Below are 19,816 nucleotides of genomic sequence, written 5' to 3' on the forward strand. Positions count from 1 at the left end.
GGAATCATAATCAATACTTTTGATAAAACATTAGCAATAGTTAGGTACCTCGGTGATTTTCGAACACATAGCCAGTGTTTGAATATTTCTAAATGGAACCCAGTTCATTTTCTCGTGCCAAACACTCTGATACGGAAAAAATTGTACATTTATCACTTCCACTTGTCTTCTCGCACTCGTCCTCAACAGTGTACCGATCGCTGACTTTTGTGAATTTTCCACTCTTTTCCCAGTCTCCACCACATTCACCAGATGCCTCACAAGATGGTGCCAGAAGATGTTTAGTGTCTGAATCTTCTACATCGTCACTTGAACCATCTTCAAGGCTTGCCAAGGAGGGGAGGTGCGTTGTATTGCGATGATAGTACTGGTGGTAGCAACCTTGGAAGAGGTCCAGGGCTTCGTAGAGAACAAAACACAAGCCCAAAACGATAAAAATCTCCATCATACAACACGCACCAGTCTCATTTTGTCCCGAAATACCAACACTTCAATTTTTGATAACTTCTTCTGAACTTTACATTGTCTTTAATTTTTTTAAATTTATTTCTCAACACTTATTTTTGGGATGAAAATTCCCACGCATTTAAGCGTACTAAATTCACTTGTTGTTTAAGTTGTTCAGGCTGGCGGTTAAATATGTAGCCAATTAGAATTTCATTTTGTTGGGTGCATCTTATAGGATGACCAAACAACAAAGTTTTATCTGACCCAGAATCCAGAATATTTTGCATCACCCCGGAAGAACAAACTCATTTACTCACAGAACACAAACAATTCTTCACCTCATCCATCCACTCATCTTGGAAATAAACAATTTTCCCCATGGGGAGACAACCAACAAATGTCTAGCTACTTCTCATCCAATTGAATGGGGTGAAATAAAATTTCAACCTTCGTGCTACATTTTGAAACATCTCAGAATGACAACGAACTACCCCCATCTCCTGCACTTAGCAAAATACAAACTAATGTTGCTATATTGTCTCTCTCCCCGCTCTCTCCTCTAGAAAACCACCCCGTCCGGAAAAGCAGGAAAATCTGAAGTATATAACTCAGAGGGAGACAATACAATTTGCTAACTGAACTGTGCTCAGCAGACCACGGGGGATTGTGTGATGTACAGAATGCAAAGGGATGAAATTTTGCAAACACCCCCACTAGGATCTACCCCCATTCAAGTAACCCCTCAACAGTTGTATTATTTATAGATATTATTAAATAATTCTCGTGGAATTTATTGTTAAACTCCATGTTATCCCCCATATATAGTTTATTTGCATTACATATTATAAATATATGTGTGTGATTTATTTGACTTTCTGCTCTCTCTCTCTCTCTGTGGGTATGCATCTAACTACAACTATCTAAACTAAACCTCCTGCCTCCGTAGTATGAAGGCAAATAGAACGCACAGCAAGTTATTTGCACAGCTACAGAGAATAGGAGCCAGAAGCTTATAGAATTTCATAAACACCCCTCCATTGAAGTTAGTTTTAATCAAATAAGTTTTGCTTAATGCTGTACCCCTCTAAAAGATACTGAGGAATACCCTTAAAATTAAAAGAAAATATAATGTTTCAGCGGGAAATTAATGTGGATGATAAGGTTAAAAAATTAGTGGTTTTACCGTAAAGTACAAAGAAGTATCATTACGTAGTTTGATGAAAGCAATCAATAAGCAGAGAACTACTAGTTCTATTTAATTCACAAGCTTTACGATAAAGTTTTACAAGTAAGAGCTTTTATGAGAAGAAAAGTAGTTACACTGGAAGCTCCTCCATTGAAGAACATATTAGATGAGAAATTGCAATTTATTTTAGTTGGTAGTGAACTTAATGCTTTCATGTATGTTATACATTTTGAGAGAGAAGATGATATTTCCTCTTTGTTGCCATAAAGATGTTTTAAAAATTCATTATAAAACAAGATGAGGAAATAAAAAAATATATTAAAGAGCACATAAAAATGTTTTGAGTAGAAAAAATTTTCTTTTCATTTTCCTTGATTATTTTCGTCATAAAGTGAAATTTTACGCAACATCATTGTTGGGAAGATTTCATTTTCATTGCGTTAAATTAAATTTTATTCAATCCTTTCAAAAAGCTCCAAAAAATGTTTTTATTTACATACTTAACACTCCAAAAAATCTTCAGAAAACTTTAGATCCTCCTTATTAGAAAATTTAAATTGAGAATTTCCCCCCAATACAGTAAAAAGTTAATAAAATTAAAGTCTCTGTTGTTCAATAAAATTTCAACTTGAAGATGGATTTATTTTACAGCTCAAGGATGTCTTTGGCAACCCCATTTAAATTCCAGATAAAATTTCGATTGCTTCAGAAACATCCGCAAACATAAACATAAAGCTTTCCTATCTTGGCAATAGGGAGCTCTCCATAGTATAAAGCTCCAAAATCCTCTCTTATTCACACGATACTCCGTTGTCTACATATAGTCTAAATAAATCGGAGTATTGATTAGATAAAATAAACTACGGGGATCGAAAGGCCTAAATTGTGATAAATTAGAGCTCACACAGCTATCTTGTGCGGTGTTTCATCCCCATGACGCACCAAAAAAAAAGCTCTTTGCCATTTTATCAAATTTTCGCTTCGATATGGCACCCAATTCGGACTCTTTATCAATATTGCCGAGACATCAGCAACCCCCTATGTATGTTCCCAAATTTTCATCTCCCATCTACACCCTGAAAGTGTTATGTATCCCCTTTCCACACATATACAACAGAGATTACTTTATACATATTTATATAGCAATTGGCCACCTTCACCTCAACTTTTACGGGGGTGGTGGTATGGTTGAGTTGTACGGAAATAGAGGGAATTTTCATGACTTTTCTCCCAAAACCCCAAAATGGGGTGGAATGTATTTTCGTCGCACTAGCAGAACAAACGTGGTAGTGCCAAAAATGGAGGATTTCTCATTGAGAAACCTCTTCGCCACAACGTGCAGAAAGTTTGGTTTTCGTCACCAGTGATTTGATCAGGTCACAGGCATCATCACCACAAATGCGTAGAATTCACCAGACGATAAATGATTCGCATTGGTCATATTATACAATTGAAGTTGGAGAAAAGCTTCACCAAAAACTTTCATATATAGAAACACATAGCAAGGAACTTTATCCATTAGTAATTGCATGGGTGGAATATTAAAATCGAATTCAGGGAGGAAATGCTTGGTAATAGGCTTTTCAAAGAAATCTATCAACTCATCCATTGCTCTACATAAAATGAAATGGCATGTGTAATCACTGTGGAAATGACCATAAATTTGTAAACATGTTTTCCAAAAAAGGGAGACTTTTTTTGCTATTTGAATTGAGGGTATAAAATCACGCTTGATCGATTTTATATGTATATGGTACACCCCGTTTACCCCTATTCCCTACGTTAAAGCAAACTCTGCTAATAGGTTTTGGCTTTTTTATTTCAAAAATATTTTAGCTGTGTTTCTTTCAGACACAGCTTTTGTGTACCGAGCAAAATCGAAAGTCGTCAGATCGGGCTCAAACTTGGGATGAGCACGAATTAGGGTCCCCACATTCCAAAAAACGTATGCGCCAAAAAAAATTTTTTCCGGCCGGCCGGCCGGCCGTCCGTCCGTCCGTCCGTCCGTAGTATAACGCTAAATTGCGAGAGAACGGTAATAGATAGAGACTTGCGGTAAACGGCAAAGTTTAAATATCGACTGGAAGACATCCGATTATGATGTCAAATTTTACCCCCCACCCCTCCGTCCGCCATTTTGAATAACCTCAAAATTTAGTTTTCGCTATATCTTAGCCGTTATTATAGCTAGAGGGCTGAAATTTTGATATGTTGTAGGGGCCATCAAGAGCTTTCCAACGATACCTCATTTTCGAAAATCGGTCAAGCCGTTTAGTCAATATGGCCGCCACAATTTTTCATCGAAAATCGACCATAACTCGAAAACGGCTTGACCGATTTTGATCAACCCGGGCTCAAATGAAAGATCTCAACAAACCCTACAACTTTCTAGAACATACGAAGTTTCAAAAGTGACTGCTAGGGGGCCAAAAATCAAAAACAAAATTTTCGATGAGTTTTCGATGAATATCTCGAAAACGCCATTATCGATTTGCTTCATTTTTTGATATGTTATAGCTGACCATATTATCTAGCTCCATGCCAAAAATGAAGAAAATCTATGTCTCCATTCTCGAGATATAGCCTTCCAAAGTTGGCATGTCATATCTCGGGTTCTACAAGACCGATTTTGATCAACTCAATTGCAAATGAAAGGTTTCGTGAAGCCCTACAAATGTCTAGAACATTGCAAGTTCGAGAAATGACCGCGAGAGGCGCTAAAGTCAAAATCAAAATTTTCGAAAATTTCGAACTCGACTATTTCGAAAATGCCATTATCGATTTACTTCATATTTTAATATATTATAGTTGAGGTTAAGACCTTTCCAACGATAGCTCAAACTCGAAAATCTATGGAGCCGTTCCCGAGATATGGCATTTTAAAGATTTCTTGGGGGATGACTTTTCAACTTTTCCCGACTTTGCATGTATTTAAACAAATTCGCGTTGTAGTTTGCTCTCACAAAATTGGTACACTGAAAGAAACACAGCTCTCGTAAGCTTGGTCAGCTTACCCGTACATTTTGTATATTTATTCATCCGTTATTCTTTATTTTCGCATAGTTATAACTACCAAAAAGTTAGAGAGTGTACCAATTGATTAAATTTAATGCTGAAGCACGTTCTTCTATGCATGTTTCAAACATTAAACAATTTATTAAATTTTATCTAAAAATCAATTTTAAATTTTTAATATTTTATATCTACCCTTATAGCAGAGATTCCTTGGGAATATGTGATCAAAACAATAAATTAAATTAATACATAGCTCATAAAATACATTGACAGGAATTAATCATTGATTTTTTTTCCTTCCATATGGCAATAATGTATTCCCCACGTGCCCTTATCATATGAAATTATGGTGTGTGATAAATGGGGATGCCATCCTATTCTATCAGGAATCAATTGAACACCCAATGGAGCTCCCATCCATACCCTCCCGAAAAAGAAATCTCGATGGAGTCACCGGGTTTTAGGGTATAGATACCTACCTACTATATACACACACTGAAATCAATGACACCGAGTAATTGATTGTATTATTTATCGATGGGGGTTGGCTTCCCTTTTTCCCCCATTTGCCAAATCACTCCAATCCACTCTCGGATTTTGGTGTGTATGTACATATGTGGGGGGTATGGGTGGGATGCGATGTGAAGTACCGCGCGCCAAAGCTTTGATAGATGGTCGAATTTAGTGCGAGAAGCGCATGGAAAAATCAAATGGGGGCATACAAGTGTTGTTTTTAGGACGAATTGAAGAGCGAGAAAAATTCACCCACACCACCGTTTTGGTGTGGATACAAAATAGAATCCAATTGATGCTCTCCCATCGTGTGACCTCTCTCCCATGGGTGGCGGGGGTATTCGTTCTCCATTTGGGGAAACGCCCCAAAATGTGTTTTCTGCCTCGTGTTGTATATGTTGTAGCACCCTCCCCCCGGAACATGGGCCAAAATTCATCTCCTAATGACCATAAGGACCGTATGATTAATGCTGATTTTGTGGGTGCTATACCATCGGAATACAGACTCCCCCCAACCACCCCCCCTGTGCCAAAGATTGTTGCATGATGTAGTCAATTATGGGGAAAAGGGTATACTGTTGTGCTGTGAGAGTGAAGAAAATGTTGTAAATGCCTTTAAATAGTCCCACCAACATTCTCTTTTGAATGTATATATTCCTACCACTCTCCCACCCCTTTTTGCAACTCTCCGCATCCCCATGATCTATTCAATTTTACGTGGTGAAAAAAAAACAACCCCGTTCGAGGAAAATTCACATTCGGTCGGCAAGCATTCATCAACCTACACCAAAATATCTCATTGTTATTTCCCCCCGGCAGCTCTAAAACATCCCACACCCCTCATATCTCTCAGCACTATCGCACATGTCCAAAGTATTTTCCCACATTATATATAGAAAACTTTTCAAAACACACATTTTCCATAATTCAGCCATCACACAACGTACCCCCAAGGCCTCTCTACCGAGACCAAATACAAAAGATAAAATACGAAAAGAGAACGGATGGAAGGGGAGGGGGTTGAAAAGATGAAATTTAATTAAATAATTAATTACAAAATCAATATTTTCCTCAGCACATGAGAAGACGTCACATTTCAGCAAAAGAGTATCATCACACACTCGACAAATTTTCATATTTTCACTGCATAAATAAAATATATGGTGAGGGTGATGAAAATTTAACAATTTCTAAATGAAATGAAAACACCAAAGCAATTTTCTAGGCAAAGTGTCTGTCGATTATACATGGGAAGTCAAGAATAACAGGGTTATTCACTGGCATTTGCTGTTTGTACTATCCTCTCCAACAACGTTCCTTCTTATGAATTTACAATGAGATATACACTATGGAATTAAAATTAAAAAATCAAAAGACTTTTACAAAAAATAATATTTAATTGAACAATAAAAAGAATAAAATTTTCTTTTTTTACATGGCATTAAATTACTTCAAAATTGAGTAAAAGGTTTCATGCTCAGCCCTGTAATTGAACCCTTTATTATTTTCTGAATATATTTTTTTAAACCTGAGATTAGATTTAATCTAAAAAATTCAAAACAGAGAAAAATTATATGAAAATTCCTTTAAACAATTTGAAAGCAAATATCTTAATAAAATAGCCAAATTTTCATCAATATAATTTTGAAGTTTACTTTACCAAACATCATGATGAGTATTTCCTAATGCAATACTATCAGCTATTATTGTTTGGATTAATAACAAGCTTCACAGCCTTGCATCCTAAAACAATTATTGGCAAATATTGAATACTACCTATATATAGTTGTTTGAGGTAGTAATAGCACAAAATTGAAATTATTGCTAAGTGAAAACAATAGTTTATGCTAACATACAGTTCAAAATTTAGCATAAATCAAACACTAATTAAATTACAAGAGAATTTGCAATAAAAAAGTCCTGATACATAAATCAAATGAAAATTTAAACAAACTGTGAATAACCCTGTATGGTGAAAATTCATTCATGTGTATGTGGAGATATATCAAATGGAAAATTATTGAGTTCTGTGTGAAAAGACGTGAGGAGTGGTGGTGGGAAAAAAATTAATTTGATTTATGATGGAAGAAAACCACGTAGAGGAATTTTTTAACAAATTGCAATTTTTCCCACCCCTCACACCAATTTCCCAACACATCTTTCACCCCAGAGCATGAAAAAGTCTCTTGTGAGCTTCCCCAGTGTTCGCAAGCTCAGCTTTTTGCCAGTCACACGGGGTGGGTGAATTTTCATCATTTGCCAGATAGGAGAGAATGTCATGTCCTTTGACAATGCAGCATCGTATTACACACAGCCTAGGCATTCGCAACTAGAAACCCTCTGTAGCATCCACCCAGACAACACTCTTGCAAAATCATCTAAGAGATCCAAAATTTCACACAACCTCAGTTGAGAATTTTCCGAAAATTCGCATGAAGAACTTTTCATTATTTTTTTTTTTTGTGTCTTTTTTGCAAGTTCCAATTTCACATCAATTCACACGGAAAACTTTTTAGTCAATCGGCCATCCACAAAATGTTTCCACGCGAGGGTAGGAAATTGCACACACTTCGGGGCAAAAGTTTGCAGGTATTTTGGCAATTTGTCACACTTTTGTGTCCCTATTTCATCATCAGCTGCCACAGCGGAAACGCACGGGATAAAATGCACACGGACTTTTAATTAAACTTCACCCCCAGACCGCAGAAAATGCATGATAGGAGGTGATGAGAAAAAACCGACACACACATATCCCTGGGCTCACCACGTATGTGCACAGAGTCCATCCGACCGCCTTCCATATTCGTCACAAACTGAAAATTGGGTGAAATCGTCAGAGAGAGATTCTGTGTGATGCTGTGTGCAAGAAATTTCCCCGACATTCCACTGGAAAGCACACAGGAGCTTTTCAAGCGCCTATATGAAGGGAAAATCTACCATTTTCCCGCTAAAAGCGCCCCAACCGTCGGGAAACAACAACCAGAAAATTCCAATCCAGAGTATTCCCCTCATTTTGTACTGATTTTATGCGCATGGTCACCCTCTCAAATCAGAGAGCTTTTTTCCTATGTATAAAAAAGGAAAAATCAACACCCAAAGCTTTGGATTTAAAATTTCCCGAGAAAAGAATCTCAGGAGATCAATTAAAATTCCATGTTGCTTCGCAGTTTTCTGAGAAATGGAATCTTTCTTAATTTTTTTCTTCTCTTTTTTTCAGCACTCAACTAAATGGAACTTTCTTGTATATTACATAAAATATGCACTGCAAACACACCCCTTAGCGTTGCCTCCTGAATAGTGTAATGGAGATGCTTTTAAAGCTATTCTCATTCATCATCTATGTACTCTCGCTGACTCTCAAAAAGCTCCACCTTTTCATAATACCAACAATACAGGGCTAATCAGATTATTTGTATGCTGGAAATGATGCGTAGACTATGTAAATCATTGTATTTTACGACGTAGGGATAGTACAAATTTTTATTTTGAAGTTTTCAAGCGTTTGAGAGAGGAATTTCGATTAAAAAAAAATATTGCAAATTATTTTTCTAACGAAATTTTGGGTAAGCTTCTTTCCTTTATCAAGTCTTCGAGTAATTATAATCAATTAACATTAACAAGTTTATTTTTCATAAAAAAAAAACAAGATATTTCTATACAAATAATTTAAAGAAAAATAAGTAATTCACAAACTATTTGTAAAAAAAAAAATAACAGAAACCACTAAATAATTATTTTTCCCTTCTTTCTTTCAGAGAAAATTTTACTTTAATAAATTCTCCACGTGCAGTATGCACGACCCGACCATACATATGTACATAGCTTGATACACAAAAGAGCTCAAATTCAACTAATCTACTTTCACATTCGACACATAAAAGATTCATCAATATTCTGAATGGGTAACATGATTGAGCCTTTTTTGGAATGCAATCCAATCTGATGTCCATTGCAAATTCTCTGAGAAACCGTACACACAACCAAATCATCCCCTATTCTCCCATGTTCTCCATTCAATCCACAAATCCACCACTCAAATTGTGGATATCAAATTATCATGTTCAATTAATGCAAAACGCCGACTGACACATACAACAAAACAGAGAAATTGGAACGTATTGTAGCCTCGTTGGGCGAGGAGAGAATAGTTTGTTAATTGTGAGTGGAATTACAAATGTGCTGCTACTATATGTGTGGAAGATTTTGATGCTAACAGGGGTTGGCTTTTTGTATTCCATAAACCCCGGTGCCGTTCGCATTTCAATCATTCGCGTGGGGGCCTCACTTTGCTCTTACATACACCCCCACATGTCATTTAGGGTGCTTTTTCATCCTACCCACAATGCTGTGTTTGGCGGTGTGGTTATACGAAATTTATGTGAGTTGAGCACCCCCTCATTTTAATGGGGGATCACCCTTGTGAGAATGATTGGTGCATTCATTGTTAATCATCAGCACATCCTCATACGATGGTATTAGATGGAACAAAAGGGACATTGCCCAGAGTCGATGATTTGCCAAAGATCCCCACAAATGGACATTATACCAAAGTTCATCATATTTTGTGAGTATAGACGCTTTATGTGGTGTACAAAAAGTAGGGTACACTCCCCGTAAGTACTTAAGAACTCACCCCATAGTTATCCCAAAAAACCACCACCATATTTCAACTTTTACTCTCCCCAGACAAGAAGTGAGGAGCAAACTGTTCAGTTTTCTCTATCTACTATACACCTACCTATATGTTAGAGAGAGTGAGCACAAGTGTGGCACAAGTTCAAATTGTATTTAGAAAGCTTAAGAAATTGAGCTTCAGACTTACTCAAGAATTTTTTTCCCAGAAAGCACAAGAAAAAACGTTAGCAGAAGTTGAGTATCTGCTACACGTGCTCACAATTATGACATTTCTTCTTCCTTCCCATGAGATAATTCTGCAAATTGATGAAGTAGAAATTTTCTCCAAGGTTTTTTTTTTCTTGGAAGAAATCATTAAAGATGTGAAACTTTTGAAACTTTGATAAGTTTGTTGAATTAATTTTGATGTTACTTTTAAGAGAAGCTTTTTAGTTTTATACTTATTTGAAAATACATAGATTTTACAGGAAGTTCTTAAATAAATTTTAGCAAAAAATAGTTTTAGAATTTTCATAGCCAGAGAGGTTAAAATCTCACAGAGATTGTCTCAAACTTATAACAATTTAAGCATTAAAGCTGCAAATTGTAAACTAAAGTTGGGCAAACACTTATCAACCCTTACAAGCCTATACAAAACCACCCATCTCGCCGTAACAACACAGTGGCAATTCCCATTAGATGAGAACATGTGACGCGAAGGAGGACAAATAATCCCAAGTTTTCACCCCCCAAAACTCAATATCCGGTAAACCAAATCAAAATCAAACAAAAACAGTATGTCATACGGAGGTCCTCAATACCCCATCTCTCTACCATAATGCCTTGCATGTCTCTGGAATTCCATACTTCAGCACACCAGCAGCAGTGTCTTCCTCACCATCTGCTAACTTGTTTATTTACTTTCTCAACACGAACACCCAATATCATTATCCTGCCAACGTCATTCTCCAAAACTCACCGCAGCACTGCCCCCATTTTCATCCCCCTCGCAATCCAAAGCCCATGTTCCACCCACCAGGACTCGCAAATCTCTCTCTTTCTCTATGTGTACAGTACGGACGGGACATCATGTGTCTACCAGAATATTATACGAAATTCAACAAGAGTGAAAGCTTGAAATAAGATTAAGAAAAAAAATTCCATAAATAGTTTCTTGGCCATTGTTGGTGAAGCTCCTTTTGGAAGGATTCATTCACGTAAGATGCAAAAAAGGTCCAAAGAAAATGAAGTAATACACGGAAGGTAAAAAAAAAATAAAGTAGAAGCTTCACCTCGTCATCCCTCAACCCCATTTCCGGTGGTGAGTGAAAAAGAATGTTAAGTAGAGAAGTGATGAAAATGAAGAGCATGTGACAAAGGCATAAATCCAATTTACCAACATCCCTTTTCACTCTTCCTTTCCCTATAATATTACCTTTTTTTATAGACTTGAAACACACATACACAGACACATCATACAGCCCTTGAATCAGCATTCAGAGCAGCCGGTGAAAATTTTTGCATTTTCATGAAAAATCGAACCATCCCCTCTTCAATAAAATTTGTACATTATCTTCGCATCAAATGACACGATGAGAGAAAGGGAGTGTGGGTGTTGAAAAGCATCAAGAAGAAATCTGATTACGTGACAGAAACTATACAGTATGCGATTCTTATCGCCCGTTCAACCCCGCATCATCCCTCTTTTTTCTCATCTCAACTTTCGGCACTTTTTTCTCCTATTTAATTTTCACTGTCACACAAAAGAACGTGAAATGCCAAAGAGATATATACCACCATCGTGTAGCTTCATTCCAAGAAATATGACGCTTGGTTGGTAGATTATGTGCTTTCTGTGTTTTTCAAAATGGACATTTTCCATTGCTCCATGGAAAAAGGAGAAAAGTCTCCCAAGAAAGAGATGAAGAAAAAATTCTGAGTCATTTATTTCTTTCAGACTTTTGAAGAATGATCGTGAGTAATGGAAATTACTCAAAATTGAATTTGAAATCTGTCATAACTGTCAACAACTGTCATCAGAAGTTATGTCAAAAATGTCAAAACATAACTGTCATTTGACAAAGATTATCAGCTTACTGCTAATATTAAATCTCATCTTGATTATTTCAAAACAAACTGAATATTCCATACTGTCAGATGTTTTGATTAAAACACGTCAAAAACCAACTGTCAAAAATTTAAAAATCAACTGTTTTTTTTTATACTGAGAGCAAAAAACTCGCTAAAAAATGATGAATTTATTGACCTCTAAAGTCTTTTACGTGATACAGCTACATAAATTTTCATGGCCAAACTCTCCTTAAAGACTTTAACGCATCTTCTCTCACTCCTCAAAAAAAAAATCCTTCCACCTTCAAACATTCCAACCAACCATACATAATTCATCCCTTAGTCAACCCCCCGGAAAATGTCCCTTCAAAAAAAACCCTGCCCATCCACTTGGCATTTGTATCAGGAAGCAGTGACAACATGTTCGACGACAAGAGCACAAAAGGCAAATAAATGAAGAAGAATAGGGTACAATTTTTGCTCATCGACGTGCAATAGAATGGAAGCCGACCAAAAAGTGGCTTCCATGAAAGGTTCTCCTCTGGGAATGGAATTAAAATGAGAAACTTTCACCGCAAAAGGAATTGCTGATCGTAAAAAGCTCTAAAAGCTTTTATGTTTACCCTCTTTTGTTGTTGAGATTGATTAACTCGATCATTTTCCCATTTTCATGCTCAACCCTTAAAAAAAGTAACTTTTTTTGTAAATTGAATATATAGTGAAAAGACCTTTTTTTAAAGGGGTAAAGTCGTAAATTTGCAGCACAAATATTGGCTGTGAAAACCACAATCTACCCACTTTTCACACAAATATTTTCCCGCTAAATAGTGTTTAGAGACGGAGAGTGTGGCCTGGCTTAGAAAAAAAATATTTATTCACCCATCCAGGTGCCTTTTATTGGTACACTGTGAGGAAAATTTACATATTGTGGAGTATTTTTGTCAGTTAGGGCGTTAGAGATGTTAGAATTAAAAAAAAACAACCCTGAGCGTTTAAATTGTCAAAGAGATGGCGCTGTTGAAGTTTAGAGCCACCTAGTGTCAATTCACGAATTTATGATCATTTATAAATTCTAATCTGTTCATAAAAAAATACAAAAGAACTTTTCTCTCTCAGTGTTAACTCAAATATTTACAAAAAAAAGTGGGGTTGCACATAAATTTGTGTATGGTGCCTTTTTTATTCATTCTCCACCCCCATTTCATCCCCCCCCCCCCACACTGATGCACCCTTTGGCACGAGGTAAGCATGTAAAATGGCGTGAAAACTGCCACATATGAAAATCATCGAGAAAAGCCCATCAGTTGGTAGACATTTTTTTTTTTCAACGCAAGGAATTCCCCATGCTCCCTCGCAAATGCTATAATTCATCCAACTCGAGGGTATTCTGCCTGTTTATGTGTAATTTTGTATAAATAAATTTTCCACCATCCATATTCCAAATGCTTTTTTATACAAATAAATGGGGTCATATATCAAAAGAGCCGTGCAATGGGGGGTGAATATTAGCACGCGGACTCTTGTGTTCTCCCGCAGCATACATCACCCATGGACTGAAGAGACAGCTGAAAGTGTAATTTTTCCCCACACAATAGAGGGTGGGTGACGTCAATAAAATTCCACGGGAGCATCAAAATGGGGATTCCACAGCACCGCGTGTTTTAACTTTTAACACACACACGCGTTTTTTTTTTTGCTTGAAAGGGCGTTTTCATTACATTTTTCTTGAGAGATGAAAACATGAAGGAAGCAAAAAAAAAGACTGAAGGAGTATCTTGAGAAGAAAATGAAGGTATTATAAAACATGACTTTCACATTTTCTTAAAATTGGCAGAAGCCTTTTCTTTTAGTCCTCTTTTGGTTTTTTTTTATCTGGATTAAAGCGGTATTAAACTGATTTGATTTACTGAAAAAAAAATGATCTGATTTTACAAGATTTAGGAACTTTACGAACTTTCAGCTTCAGGTGAAAGTTTAAATGTTTTAGGAATTTCAGGAATTTTCTTTGAGATCTTAAATTGCTCTTGAGCCTCTTCAGCATAATTATTTAGCCACAATAAGCATAAAGAATTTGAAAAATGTTTTTAGAGTGTTTTTACATAATTTTCCCACTCTTCTAACTATTTTTTTCCTGTTTTAATAAAAGCTTTTCTCCCTCCTTTTAATAAAATTAAATCCTGATTTTTTTCCCTTCCACCCCCTATTCACAATTTTAATACAATTTTTACCATGAACTCTGCAATTTTTTTTTTAGCAACAATTGAGAGTCATTTCCCAATTTTAATAGCGAGTGGAAAAACAAGTGTTTCTGCTTAGCACAAAAAATATACAATATATTTCAATAATGAAGTAATTCTCGTGCAATTTTTTACCATTCGAGATGAATAGCAAAAATTACTCTTCAGTAAAAATTCCACACGCTGTGAAAATGCCAATTAACACGACAACCAGCTATAAAAAAAAAATGTGGAGCCCACTCCAATTTTCCTGCCAGAGAATTAAAGGGTTATATATAACACGATATTTTTTGTACTAAAATTTCATTGGTCACCCTCTCATCCCCCAAAACTAATTGCAGGGTTGTAAAGTCAATAAATTGCAGTGAATACTGTGGAAATTATTTTGTATAAATCCATTTTCACCACTCTAGTCCAGACTCATGGAAAATGAGAAAATTTTCCATTTTGTATATAACAGTTTGTCTGTGCTTAATTTTCTTCCACAGTGAAGAAAATATTATGTGGGAAGAGTTTTATTTTCACCGCATAAGTTCTACATTTTCCACAGAAGCATAGCTCGTGGTATGTAGATGGCGCAACTGGAGCTAATCACAACAACAAAACATTACTTTAATATTGAAAGTTCCCGAAGAAATTTATGTGCACAAACAGCATGTGGGGTGAATCACGTCAATGGAGCATATAGAAATTTTTGTCAACAATTACATTTTATCAATGCATTTTGGGATTTTATGGCTATTTTCTGTCACCTAGAATGCGCCACCACACAAAAGGGTTGTGCGAAAGTGCATTTAATCCCTGAATTTATACTATTCCCCCTCCCAAATCGATTAGGGTCGTTAATCTAGATTAACCCCCTCACGTGGTGTCATTAAACTAATCCTCCCCAAAGTTGCACTACCCTTTTTCTCTCCCTCCCACCCACCGTGAATTTATCGTCGCAACTCCACCCGCTACCGGAACGACATATACGACTGCAAGTCTGTGCGGAAAATCCCTGTCACTTGGAGCTTTTTTTCTCCCTTATTTATCATATCGAAGCATCCCACCCTGTCGCCTATTTGGAGTGCCGTGGGGGTGGAGAAAAATTAATGAAATGGAAATTACGAGACCATCATGTCGTTTTTTTTTTGTGTTGTTGCCCAACCACCCCCACCGCCCATTCCTTGAAAGCAAATTAGAAGGACAAAAGCATTGTATGGTGTTAGAAAAAAAAAACCACCCTCATGTTTACTTTCCGCCTTCACCCTGTCATTGAGTCTCAACACTTTTGAGAGATGAAAAGCTCGCGCGTTCACGAATGAGTGATACTTCGTCACCCCTCCTTTTGTGCAAAAGATAAATCCACTATTCCTGCGAGGATTCCTCCGCACAGGGAGAATCAATTCAAATCACACAGTACATTAATTATGCTAATTTCAAGTGGCACACCCTATGAAAAAAATTCAAATGAAAAAAAAATCAAGAAGCAATTTCAAATAAATATAAATTAGCTTTCTTTGTGTAGTGGATAGTGCAGGATCCCCTATAAGGACGTCGTGTACGTGAAATTCTATACATTTAGGAATTCATATGAAGGATCTTAAAGAAATTCTTCGTGCTAAGATTAAATTTTCAACCCTAATTCTGGTCATACGGTTGGTTGGTACATACAGTGTTGTCTAGCCAAAAACTACACCACAAAGATACACAAGGAATTATACACTGTCAGTTTCCACAAAACCAGTGTCTAATTAGCCCGTTTCTAATCCATTTTATCCAACTTCCACCCCGTGGTTTCCTTTCTAATTTTAATTAAATTACCCACAGAGAACATCTTCAAATCACGCAACAAGCACTGACGCGTATCAAAAACTTTCATCCTTTCAAATGGGGAAAATACATACATATACCATCACACTGCAAATAGCAAATGATGGGAAAACTCACGAAGAAATGAGTGGAAACTTTAAACTCGCAACTTCTTTGTTTCTTTGACAAGTCAGTAATTAAGATTACGTCAATTTTACTATAGTGAAGGAAAATACAATACATATAATGAAAATTGGTGAGACTGCGGGTCCTATATAATGGTATGAAGACATAATAAATTTTAACTTAATTAAAGAAACTCTGACGAGTTCTTTGAATTGCAATTCGAAAGAAAAGTGTACGGGATTTTATTGCATGTATAGGTACACATATTTCAATAAAGGAGTTGGTTTTTCCGACAATTGGAAAAGTTATTAACAACTACAGTATGAAAATGTACTATTTATTCAACTTATTCATTTAACCAAGAACAATAAGAAGGAAAGAAAATCACCAATGAAGGAGCAAAATGTAAACTTTATGATTTTGATTTATGAGTGGAAATTCATAAGCGTACAAAGAAATTGTAGGGTAAATAAGAATTTTTGCAGACAGAATAATTTTTTAAAAGAAAAACCTTTAAAAGACTTTTCTTTAAAAATTTTCTTTTAATTTATCTTTAAGTAGTTGCAGAGATTTTCTTTAAGCTTTTCCGGAGACAGGTACAAAATTTATATTTTACAAATTTCATTGCATTTTTCCTGAATAACCCTTAAGGCATTTTCCCAGCAACATCACCTTTTCACCACCATCCGTGCGCACACCTAAGGCGAATTGGAAAGTTAATAAATATTTCCAACAATTTAAAAGCACACCAACCCCTATATATTTGTTGCAACACCAAATTTACAATCATCTTTCGTGAAAAGAAGCATACACACCGGTGGGAGAGGGTGGAGGAGGGAGGGAAATCAAATAATTTATGAATTATTAAGCAGCACACACCGCCTCCATGATCCACATTTTCATTGAGGGATTTTCCACCCCTCTCCCCATACTATGCGTGGAATATCGGTGTGAGCCAAAAAGGGGTTTCAAATTGAAATTTAACAATTTATGTATCTGACATTTAAACATTTCCTCCATACATCAAATGCGATCAAAATGAGATTTATTGATTAATCATCGCGCATTTTGACAAATCTCATAATGTGAAAGTACAAAGAACCTATGTGCAGGCGATAGGGGAAGATTAGGCAGCTTCAATCGCTCTTTAATCAAATAACTTCGTGTAGCTGACTCTGCCACAGTCTTCCCTAAGAGGCAGAAATTTTATTTTGCTAATAAAATTAAAGGGATGATATTGAATTACACCCTTTAATTTAAAATAAAATAAAATAAATTTTGGAGTTAATTATGATAAAATAAAAACAAACTTTTCCTCTATACATAAAAAAAAGTTTATTTTATTTCCACTACAGCTTTTTTTATTAAAGAGTTTCAACAGAAATAATTGATTTAGGTATTATATTTAATTTACAGAGACACAGAAAATTCGAGTAAAACACGAATTTACAGAATGAATGGAGAAATCCAATATCAATATCCACCTACCCTTTTGTCTGGTGAAAATTGATATCCTTTGTTCATTTTTCACATTTTCCCCCATACAGAGTGGAGAGTTTACTTTTCATCAAGCTTCATCGTCTCTCTCTTCCTATTTTATGCATAAATGTATAGATATCCCATTCAAAATTTTTAAAGAAATCAACACTTTTCTTTGAAAACTAATTTTCTGAATTGCTCTTAACAATTTCCCATGGAAATTGTTTGGAAATTCACATGGAAATTTTATATGAAATAAATTGAGAATCCACAGGAAACTTTTGGTGGATGTTAAAAATGGAAATTCATTCTGCAAACTGTAAATTTTATTTTAATTCACAATTGAAAATTGAGGGAAATTTCATAAAAATTTAAATGAAGGAATATTTCTCAGAATTGTGATGTCAATTCTCACCCCTGGCTTTCCATTGAAATTCTCATAGAAATGATGAAGAGATGAATTTGCAGCTAAATCAGACATTGCACTAAAACTTTCTTAACACGTCTTTTGGGCATAAAAACTTCTTGCGTGGGTGTATTGATGTGCACGTGGAATAAGAGAATGTGTCACAGACATCTGGAAAGCATGTAAAACTTGATGTTCAATATCAATTTATCTCAATGATAAAACTATTTGTCTAATTTCGCAGTGAAACAAGACAACATAACATCACACAATTACTTACGGAGAACTCATAAAATATATCACCCCTTCGTATAGCTGCCCATCTCTTCTCTGCCTGTGTTTTAATTGTAACACTACCAAGGAGCACCCTTCTTCAGGGTACCCACTATCACATAAATCAACCCCCTTGAGCTTACAGATCTTGTGATACACCTCAAACTCCTCGACACATTAGGAAAACTTCTACATATATGAGGGGGTGACTTTTCCCATATATACATATGTACATACATACATATCTATATAAGGACTAAGGATATCCCCATGTTCCCAGAGAGAGAAAGAAAGGGAGAAAAATAGAAAGTTAAAAAAATCCAGTAATCCTAGCAGTGTTAATTTAAACTTTGACTTACATCCCCGAATAAAGTTTGATGGAGATGGAGTACCCAAAGGGGGTGGGATTTTGCAAAATATGGGATGAGGGAGTCAATTTTGAGTTGATTGTAAAAGGCTCTCAACCCCGAAAATTCAATGACGAAACTTCCTCTGGCAAATATATCTATAAATATTTGAGTGAGCCTGCCGAAAACAAGGACTCAACTATGTACATAGTTTGTTGTTTGCCGCAATGGGATTTCGTCATTCATTTTGATTAACCAAAAAGTTTAGTTTGCTCCAGCAGAATTTTCACCACACACACATACACAATCTATCTCATGGGAAACTTCTTCATCTTCATAGATCAACAAAGTGGAATTGGGATGATACGGTAGGTAACCTTTGAAAAATGTTCTCACGGAGGCCGTTCTTCATCCACTCTCCACGTAGACCAGGAAAACACCTTTCCTGCATGCTTAATGGTATATTTTATATAGCATACATATACTTTAGGACCCACCCACATACACGCTAAATTACATAAATCCATTCTCACTGTGAGAGAGATACAAAATCCGCAAAAGTCTTATGTGCGATGTTACCACCCTCCAACAAAGCAAATAGTTTGTAAACATCAAGATGAAATTTCAAAGTGAATGACTCTTGAAACAACCACACACACACACACTGTACTTTGATTAATTAACAGAAAATGTCATCCCCATACCACCGTCGTTTTTGTCTTCCGGAACTACACACATAAGCACCATGCGAGAGAAGAGCCCCAGATTGGTGAAAACCATTTGCTAAGATAGAAAATCACATGTGGACGTGGAGAAATGCGAAAGATAAGGGATTCCTGGGTGGTAGGAAAAACTTAATACATAACTTGTGAGAATTTACGTGCAAAGTTTTTCAATTTGAAAAGCCCTAAGTGTTTTAAAGCGCTATTAAGTTCAACAAGAAGTAATACAAAATATATGACTGATTTATTGGATATCTAATAAATTATGCCATACACTATATGCCATACCTACTGTAAAAGCAAATGAACCAAACTGAGACTCGAACCAATACATATTAAATTCTTAACACGATGTCTTATCCACTGTACCAAATTATTAATAGAAATAAAAGTTATTTTAAAAAAATTCAAACAAATTGAATTATTTTTCTCTTCTTAATCTCCTGACTTATTTTATTTGCCAAAAAAATCATAAATTCAAAGCTTTGTAGAATTCTCCATTTCTACGAACTAGTATATAATCCTCTCAAGCATTGTCATTTGTTTTCACAGAGAACACAAACAGCGAGCTTTTAAATTCGTTTAGC

General features: G+C 35.9%; 1 protein-coding gene across 20 annotated transcripts in view; it reads right to left on the reverse strand.

The window, feature by feature from the left end:
* The window catches only part of LOC129790762 (neurobeachin), a 165,908-nt gene that overhangs the window by 107,606 nt on the left and 38,486 nt on the right, over positions 1–19,816 (reverse strand). For 5 of the 20 annotated variants that reach the window (XM_055828469.1, XM_055828459.1, XM_055828453.1 and 2 more), the window contains exon 1: positions 49–4,531. The exons of 7 other annotated variants lie outside the window; for them this stretch is intronic. The gene's annotated coding sequence lies outside the window, so the exon portion shown is untranslated. Of the gene's footprint in view, positions 1–48; positions 4,533–19,816 lie in introns of those variants that run through there. 8 more of the 20 variants (XM_055828463.1, XM_055828461.1, XM_055828462.1 and 5 more) reach the window with 3 other exon arrangements.

Source organism: Lutzomyia longipalpis, chromosome 2 (assembly GCF_024334085.1).
Source record: "Lutzomyia longipalpis isolate SR_M1_2022 chromosome 2, ASM2433408v1".
NCBI classification, from domain to species: Eukaryota; Metazoa; Arthropoda; class Insecta; order Diptera; family Psychodidae; genus Lutzomyia; species Lutzomyia longipalpis.